The sequence below is a fragment of the Malurus melanocephalus genome, unplaced genomic scaffold, assembly GCF_030028575.1.
Source record: "Malurus melanocephalus ecotype Western Australia unplaced genomic scaffold, MMel_1.1 scaffold_1, whole genome shotgun sequence".
Lineage (NCBI taxonomy): Eukaryota > Metazoa > Chordata > Aves > Passeriformes > Maluridae > Malurus > Malurus melanocephalus.
The window spans coordinates 578,113-588,211 of NW_026623233.1; positions in this window are offsets into that span (position 1 = coordinate 578,113).

Below are 10,099 nucleotides of genomic sequence, written 5' to 3' on the forward strand. Positions count from 1 at the left end.
AAAGAAATCACTCACTTTGGAGAGTGGTAYGCAAAGTTAAGTCTTTGAGCAGCACATTGTCAACACAGAGATGTCTTCAGAAGGATTTTCCCAGGTTAAGTTCTCTACAAAGCCTTTCAAAGAMACCAGCCATGGGAGCAGTCAGTCACACGTGTCCTAAGTGATTCTGTGGACACCCCAGGTCTGCATGTCCTCAGYCTTATTTAGATGGAGCTGGCACATTGTAAATAAACAGCCAAATTGCTCGGATGTTGGTTCTCTTAGAGCTTTTCCCAAGTCTTTCCCTATRATAAAGCTCTCCAAGGACTGACTTGCTCAGATGCAGAATGGTTTCCAGAAGTTCAATCAAACTGAAATCCTCTGTGGTCTCGGTGTATAATGAAAGCTCCCCAGTGAGGTACTGGGTAAGCATATTTTCTTAAGCGCTCTGGGTAGTGCTCCTTAGTCCTGATTCATAAATTATTGATGCCTCCTTGTTTTTCCTGGTGCCTCCTTCAGTGGAGTCTTCAGATCTGTGGTGTCAAGTAACTCACAGCTGGCTGTCCCTGACTTATACAGACATAAGAGCCTCCCTGTTTGCTCTTCRAAAGCATCAAGCAAACCAAGGGCACCAAGGAGAGGTTTGCTTCTCTTTTACACTTCTCGAAAATATCAGTGAGGTATTTCCTTTACAGTCTGTGATCATAACCAGAAAAGAAGTGTTTAAKTTGAAATTGAAAGCATGCCATCTGTCTGTTTTTCAATTTCTCATTTTTCTGGAAATTGCTAGATACATATAGTTCCATAACAACTACATTGTGAAAAGTTGTGTTAAACAAAAATATTGCAGCTATCTGCTATAATATATAAAAAAAATCAGTTTGCTCTGTCAGCTGGTTCCACTTCATATGGGATAGCTTCATTTTCTTTTTAGTTGTTGTCATAAGGATTAGCTATCAGAGATGTTCCATTTTTGTGTTCTGTGAAGTCTTCTTCATGCACATCAGTCTGGGGGAAGGATGTTCAAAACAGAAATACAGTAGAAAAGCAAAAAAAAAGCTAGAAGCTTTCAGCATCATTTGATGGAAGTGAAACCATTGTGAAGGTTCAGCAGTTCAGTAAATTGTCACTCCAGCATCTGTGCTTGCTAGTCACATTGAAAAACTGATGCTCTTTATGTAAGCCAGGTCCATAAACCATGAGAATTCTCCCTGCTGTGTTGTATCGGGACCTGRAACTACTCTATTCCACCACCATGCAGACAAAATAGATCAAGTCACCACACAAGACAAGCTCAGAAACTAAAATATGGTTAGACTAGTGTCTGCTGATCCATAAACAGTTTGGCCTGGCTTTTAGAACCTCTGTTTCCAAKAGGATACTGACAACCAACCAAATCTTGTGTTTCAAGATGAAATAGCCTAYTCWGAATRGTTTTGGTGCRTGYAGCAACATTAATAAATCACGGTGCTGTGTGMCATGTCAAATATACCACCGGGACAAACTCAGGCTGTTTGCTTTATCACTGCTCTGCCTCTCCTCATAATCTTGTGGGCCTCTGGCAGACAAAGACCAACATATGTGAGGGGCTTTGCTAAGAGAAACAAATTATTGCTCAGAGAATGATGAACTTCCCTGTTTGAAACATTCTGATGGAAAATGCTCTGTCACCTTCCCTGTSCAGACAAGATCTTCCACAAGAGATTTGGGAAAAATGCAATAATTTTATCTGCTTGTGCCCCAGAACTTTGATCAGCACATCTCATTCTGAAAGATATCAGTCTCCCAATGAAAAGGGAGTTAAAATAGTCAATTGTGAATCTTGCAACAGCTGACAATAGAGSCAGCATGTTACATCAAGATACAGCTTTTAATCAGAACAAAATCAAGCTCTTGGGGTTATTGAGTACCTCAAAGAATATTGCTTGTGTTCCTGAACAGTTACAGATTACAAAAATATCTGGAAGTACAGCTAAGATATCATTACCTATGAGTCAGTTTCATAGGCTTGAGTAATTTATTCAGGATTTTTAATCTTGGGAGATTTCAATCTTACAGCTAGCCTTATAAAAATCACAAGGTATACTTGAAAAATATTAGGATCATATCTGTTTCCTTTAGTTATGCCCAAGCAGTTGCAAGTTGAACTAAAGAGATCACTCCAAATTTGCCATTAATMCCATATAAACATATAAACATTTCTTTTCCTCTAGACACTGGAAACCATACAGCAAATCTTCCTATGTTTATTCCAAACTTTATTTCTAGGCCAACCCACTAAACTATTACAATCTCTGATCTTTGGAGCATTTTATTCTTGGTTTTTGGGTACTTACCCAAAAGAGTGTGCTAATTTTTAGAAAGTATTAGCTTTCCTTTCCCCTTTGCTTTGTTGCAGCTGTGGTGGGTTTATCTCCCAGTGTAGTTCCAGAGGATCTAGATCCCATCACCAACACCCCAAAGATGTTTGGTCTGCAAGTGCCTGAGACAGACAGCACCAGCCAAGTGGCCCAGGCAGCACAAAGGATAAAATTCTTAAGGGAGCAGCATCAAACCCACATGAAGCAGGGAAGCACCAATCAACTGATTTGCCTGACTKTGATGCTGGCTTCAGCATTCTGCCTTGTCTGGCATCTTTCTCTGAAAAACAGCTGGACTCTACTTTGGTCTCCCTGAATACATGACTAGATCTCTCTAATTCAAACTTTGTTATCAGTGTGACACGTAGCACTAACTTTCAGACATGTAATTCACTCTGCAAAATAGCAAATCATCAAAAGTCACGAGCACAGGCCATGTTTTATGTTGTCTTACCTCAGTATTTAGGTAGATTATATTTCCCACTGGCTCACAGGCTGTACTAAGAGTACAAATTGGGAGACAAAGGAAGTCATCATTTTGAAGAAYGTTCCTCTAGTCAGACAATTAGAAAGGGCTTTAATCACATTGCATACAGCATCTATCACACTGTATTGTGAAAGCTCTTGTCCATCAAAAGCCAGGTTCAGTGAAAGATTTCAGCTCCTATCTATCCATTGCAAATGTTGATTAGGAAGCTGGGACCTTGCACATCTTATCAAAGGTATAGCATGAATAAAAAAAAAATGCATTGCAAATGAAAACTGACTGTGCCAGGATTCTATCCTCATAGTGATACAGTCTCCCAGTCTGAAGAGTTTATAATAATAAAAAAAAAGGATATTTGAAATGTTTACAAATATTCTTCTGTCTATGCATATTTGTTCTGGAATTGTATTTGTGACTTTTTAGATCCCCTTGACAWAAGATTTTGTAAGCACATAGTCTCAGGGAAAACAAAGGTTCCTTTCTGTATAAAGGAGTGCAAGCCCAGCTTACCAATGTGAGCAATGGKTTTTTTTCAGTTGCCTGCGCTGCCCTGGTAATTTTTTGTCTAGAGTCTCTCCTTCTGCACTTGGGTCATAAGCTCTTTTGGGCAAAAATCATTTTTACACCTGACTTTAAAACATCAGGCACAATAGCATTTCAGACTATTATTTAGTTACTGATGCAAATAATAATTTGGCTTTTAGATCTTAAATGAAAGAGGTTTTCAATCTTTTTAAAGAACAAATTAATTATTATTTCTTTAAGCACAGAAGCATAACCAAATAGAAAAAAAACCAGAAACACAAAGGCTGACAATGCTTTTCTCAGAAACCTAGAAATATTAAAGGAGGAATAGCTGCCTCATAATACCATTAATTATGTATCTGAATACTAGGAGACATTTTGTCATAACAGAAATGAAAGTGAGCTCAGGGTAAATGACCAAACCATGGTGCTTTGTCAAGCTGAAGTCACGAAAGCTGTTGAAGGCAACTGAAAAAAGGCCTTATTATCTAACATTAGTCACAAAGCTGAACAAAGAATTTCAAAAGAATCAAAACAGCTTTAAGGTGGGCAGATTTTTAACACAGAAGGATGATATTATTTTTAAGTCATCTGTCAAATCAAACTCAAAAACTTCCAAACCCATGATGCAGGTCATGGAAATACCATCAGATGCTTTATATTAGTTTGATGTAAGGCTGACTTGGTTAATTCACTGTCTCACAAGAGTCACTGGCTCTGTTATCTTGAAAATTTAAGAGAGTAACAGTAAAATTCTAAAGTAAATGTAAAGCAGTGAGAAAAGCAGTACATTTTCTGTTCTCTGATAATACCACCATGCTCTTTGATTTTACTTTGGACAACAAAGTGACTCTAAGTCTCCAAAGCACTCTGGTAAGTTATTTCTGTTGATCCACAAAACATAATCACAAAGTTTTCTGAATCARAAGTTTTCTCTGTTCCTCTGAATCTTGGATCTATTTACATCATTCTAAGATCAAATAAATTTCTCAATACCTGATTATCAAACTGCAGTCTAACTCTTGTTGATAGGAAAATAAAAAAAAAAATAAACCAAACAAAACTCCCTCACCTACACATTAAAAGTGGCAGATCTTGCTAGAGTTGATGATGATTGCCTTTGCCCCAGTGCACTCAGATCCAGACAAAGGCACATTGGCAGCCACTGGCACAGAAATGAGTTGTTGAAGGTCAGACACTCCAGATGGTCCTCTGGGAGGAGTTGCAGGCTGGAGAAGGTGGCCTTTTCCTGCAGGAGAAGCAGAATTCCTAGTTCATAGCCCCTCCTCTAGGATCTCTGACCCCATCCCTTCTCACCCAGGAGGCAGAGGCACCGTCAGGGGAGCAGTGGGGGATGCCTGTGAGGAGGCTGGAGAGGCAGCAGGTCACCCTGTGAGGCACAGGACATACTGTGCTGCCTGACAGGGCTCAGGGGGAAGTGCAAGCCCTGTATCCCAGGGGAAAACAGGAGGAGGAAGAAAGGAACCTCAGGCTCCTGTTCCCATGTCTGTTCTCCAAAACTACTGTTCTTTTTCCAAGCCTCCAAAAAGCTCCACTGCTGTCTCCAGCCTAAATCATCCATAAATCTGTTTCATGTACTCAGAATTATCTAAACCCAGTATGTTTCCTCTTTTCTCCTCCCATTACCCACTTRGAAGCCTCTTTGCAAACACTGAGCTTTCCATAGAGAGTTGAACATCTTTAGCCAACTCTGGCTGTGACTACAACGCTGATGAACGCTGCACAACCACTTGCTCTTTTCCCCATCATGTGGTAGAGAGCACCTCTGCTAAAGGAGGTGTCAGAACAACCCTCAGCTCACACTTGACTGTACCCTGATCCTTTGGCTAGTCAAACCTGAGGGAGAGGAAGGGGAGAAATGGCTACTGACCCACTGATTCCTTAAAATAAATTGCATTTATTCCTTTCTGTGGCCCCAAGGCTGTTAGATGAAGACTCGATCCTTTCATTGCTTATGGCCCCTGCAATATCCATGCTCACACTGGCTGGGTCTGAGGTGCACACATGGCATCTCAGCTAGCAGGCAGTGTCTGGGGCAGGTACCCACAGCCACCAGCTCAGGAGAAAGTGCCACATGGCCAGCTCAGTCCTGACCTACACATGGTGGGAATCTGGAGGTCAGAGAGGCCACTGGAGGCCACTAAAAGGCCACTGGAGGCCACTGGAGGCCACTAAAACAGAGCTTGAAAAATAAATGTTTTAGACCTTTATCATCACAGGCCAACAGTTGCCTATCCATGGCCACAACATTTTCACTGGGTTGGGTTAACTTTGGTGGGATTGAATTGGATTAGACTTGTCTGGGAGCCACAGATATAGTGCCCCACTATGCAGCACCAGAAAATTCTAATTATCTGCTTTTCTGCTTTTAATCWATCAGTTGAACTTTCCTTGTTCTTTAATCACAATAAATTTCAGTTATACTTTAGTTTCTTCATTATGTTCTTCTTCTGGGATAAATGGATGTCATGGATATATATTTGCTACTAGACAGTGCTATACTCTGATTTATTAATGAAGACAAAATTATGCAATAACAGCCATTTTATATATGATATAAAAATTACCTTTCTTATTGTTTACAGATTGATTTTTTTCTTTGTGAACAATATTCACTGAGCCCAAATGAAGTGAATTAGTAGCAGGAAATCTATAAAGGGTCCAGAGAACTTGGAACAAATTCTTTATTAAATTATAAAACAATTTATTCACTTTTCTTTTGTGAGAATAAGTGAGTACATTATACAGATTTCTAACAACCCCTGACACTATCAAACATGATTCTTGGGGTTTCCTGCARAAGGCCAACAGTTGGACTCAGTGATCCTGATGTGTTCCTTCCAACTCAGAATATTCTATGATTTGGAATTTGCTCTGCAATTTGACTTTACCATTTTCTCTTGAGCATGATTCCTTCTTAATCCTCTTCTCTGCCTCCTGTCTCTTTCCTCTCTTCCACTTCCCCTTTGTCCCCTTTGTCAGAGGCATAACATTTTTCCCACARCATAACGCAGTATTTGAAGCCAAAATTTGGTTTGTTTTTGTTTTGTTTTTTTTTGTTTTCCCTCCAAGCACTTCATTCTAAACCGGCTGTTTGTACAAATATAAAGCATCATGCAATCACAGATCTTAAACTTTTTGTCTCCATATGTATTTTACTCTCTCCTGTGCACTATCAAGGAGATTCACATCTTTGCTTTTCTCTTACAAGCTCTATGGAACCTCAYTCTCAGGCTGAACATTGCTGCCAGCAGTCCTGCTCTTTGCTTCCCTGGCACTCCACTGCTGCCATGGCCAAGAGCAGAAGCACTACAAGATGAAAAACCCAAATCCACGGGGCTGGGAACAGTTTCTGAAGGTTTCAAACATGAGTGTCATAATGGAAGTAAGATATATGATGTCATAAAAAAAAAAAAAAAGGTAAAGATCTAAAGCTGAAATAGATGTTTGGTTCCTTCCTAGAAAAGCAATGTTTCTTCCTGGTAAAAAACAGAAGGCTGTTGAAAACGCTGTTAGCTGATGATGAACTCAGGGAGCAAGAGGGTAGATTGAGAAGCCTTTTCCTTCTCAAATGAACCCAAGGAAACTTAAGCAAGTGGCCTTTTTCACCCCAGAACTGTTATTCAGACCCAAGTTTCTCCTGGGGGAATGCGGCAAACCAAATCTGAGCTCATGTTTGTCATTTGATGATTTCATCAGGGTTTTTGATAGGAAGTTTTTTTCTCTGGGGGAGGGCTGAAGAAGCAGCTTAGATGGGAATATCAAGAGAATGCTCTGCTGTGGCTTGACAAGATGCAGTCTCTCCCACTGTTCAAAGTTTTCTGAATGTGTGCCAAAAACAAGGATGAAATTCCTATCAAAATGTTCACAGCCCCAAAATGCACACTTCTGCAGCTCCAGCTGGGAGTAAGGACACAGGCAGAACTGTTTGCTCTTACTCTGTCATTTCTGGATCAGCATACACAAAGATATTGAGTTTGTCCAAGAAACAGCGGGTGTTAAGTCTTTGGTTTTCACAGATAATTTTAGACTTGAAACAGTAACCAAGAAAGCAAAGCTTAAACATTTGGGTTGATTCAACAGAGAATAAATTAAATGTATTGTTTATAAAAAATGTCTGTGTTGCAGAGAAATATTTTATCCTTTGGGTAAAAGGAATTAACAGAGAAATAAAAAGCAGAAGGAAATCCAAGAAAAACTTAGATCTKTGACTATTTGTAAGCACATTAAGGTGCTCATTGGAATATTGAGCTCATAATATGTTTTTCTTCTTTAAAGGAAAGTAATGTTACATGTGCATGCATATGTATATATATATATATAATATGGGTGTATAAATACATAATGTGCTTGAAACAGGATTTTCTGAGAGCTGTTATTTATGGATTTTTTTCACTAAGATGGAAGAAAACACTTAAATTCTTTTTGCAGCTTTAGTGCCTACTTTTCCATCCTAAAGAGGTCCCCTAAAACATTCAGAGCAAAAGCTAATGCCTCCATGTGATTCTTACAAACAGCATATCAATATGAGCAGCTGGAGGAAAAAAAAYATTCAGACAAAGTAAATAGGACAGATATTTCAGGAACAAACAGAAATGRGAAAAAAAACACTTCCAATTGTTTGCATGAGATGGCTTTATTTTTCTGGAGTGGAATTTTAAGCTCATGCTCTTCTAATGGCACAAAGAATATTTGCACCCAAAAGCCATGCCTCGATTTCTAAATGAAGCTTGCCTAAAGCTGCTCCCTGACACTGAGACCAAATGGCATGGAACAGGGTGTATCCACGCTATTAAATTCCCTTACCCTGTGAAACAGGGAGGCTGCAGCTACACCACACTTGGGAGCAGTCCCTGGTTTAAGCTGACTTCTTGCACTGTGCCTGAGAATCATTTGGGAGAGCACTGCTTGGCCATAAGCAAGCCGAGGGCATTTCAATAATTTAACAATATAAATAATCACATCCAGTGATGCACCCTGGCACTGCTTCATTTATTAGAGGAGACACAGCTGCCATGGCCAGCTGCTGATATCCCTTAATGGTTCAGGGGAAGCACAGATGGCTTTGGACTGYTGCTCGTGCAGAGGGGTGCAGGATTGTGCCACAGCATGTGCAGAGTGCCACTGGGGCCAGAGGGAACCGCGGGGTGCAGAGCCAGCCAGGGCTCGTGCTGGGAGCCAAGCTGCTGCCTTCCAGCACCGCTGGCTCCATCCCCTGTGGGCCTGCAGGAAAACAAGCCACCTTTTGCTCGATCCCAAGCTGATGGAGGGCTGGAAGGTGCTGCTGTAACCTGCTGGGGCTCTGGAGGAGGCAGCAGGGATGGCGTGTTCCTCTGCACGAGCAGCCAGGGAGGCAAAGCTGTCGAATGTGGAGACCGAGCCCCTCCACGCCTTGCTGTGCTGCCGGGGCTTGTTCCAGCATAAATAAAAGCTTTTGTACCTGGCTTTTGATTTATAAAAAGGTATAAATCCTTTTCTGCTGCGAAGCACCATTCAGCTCAGGCCTGGGACATGCATCCTTTGCCAGGGCACAGGGTGCAGCCACCACAGGGAGCAGCTGCCCCAAGCAAGCAGTGGGATCCAAGGGAGCTTGGACACCAAGTGACCACTTYCAGGTGACACAGGCTTGTCAAGAAGCAGGGAGGAAGCTGCTGGAACCTTTGTGTATATCAGCAAATTACTGTTATTTACATTTCTTAGTACAGTTCTCAAAACAGGGRGCTTGCTTTCCTCCTTAGTAGGAGKGTATCTGTGGTGTGTATTTTTTAAAAATTATCTGCTTTTTGATAGAAGACTTTTGTTACTGGACTACTCTGATCATTAATTTTTAATGAGTGTCTGAAAAGACAGCAATTACTTTTTGTAGGTCACTGGATAAAACCCAGCTTTTTCTTCAAGAGTCTTCTTTTAAGAATTGTAATGAACTAAACCACAAACATTTAAATTACATTAAAAAAWTYAAAAAYATGCAAGGCAGCCATGCATAGACAAATTCCTGATGTGAGATTCAAAATGTGACTCTTGAGTCTGTCCTTCTGTTTTCATCTGGAAAGAAAACAGGAAGCCSTGAGGAATTCTTCATTTGCCTCACAACACTTTTATTGTTAAACCTCCATAGATGAGGCACATGCCATGGGCCTCAACTCTTTATGAACCCTCCAGTTAAGACTGGCATTCCAAGCTCCTGGTCACCACTGCGGTCCAGCCTCACATCCATCTCACCTGGGACWGTTTGATTCCATCTCCTTCTAGAAGAGTCTGTGCTCAGCAGTCTCCACTGGCACCCATCATCTCRGACAGCAGCATGGATGCCATGCTTCAGAGACAGTCTTTATCTTGCTCCAATAAATAGTGGGAGAAAGACCTTTGTTGGGGCTTTTTCTCATTCTCATTCTCACTCATTYGCATCCACAAATTACAGCTGTGTATGTTACACCTTACCCTTCAGAGTTTGCCATACCTCCACAGAAGGATTGAAAGATTTGTGTGGAAAGGGAATGATGCAAACTTGCCACCATGGCATGTGGGATGGGACCTGGGGATTCACCTGGATCCAGGATATAGGAAGTGTTTCTGAAATCAGTAATACAGGCATGATCTTAGATAATCTTCAAAATGTGGGGTTGGCCTCAGACTGCTGACATCTGTAGACAAATTTTATTGTCTTGGTTGGAATAACTAGAAAATAAAAYAACCCCATGATACTTAGTGAATAAGCAAMTATTAT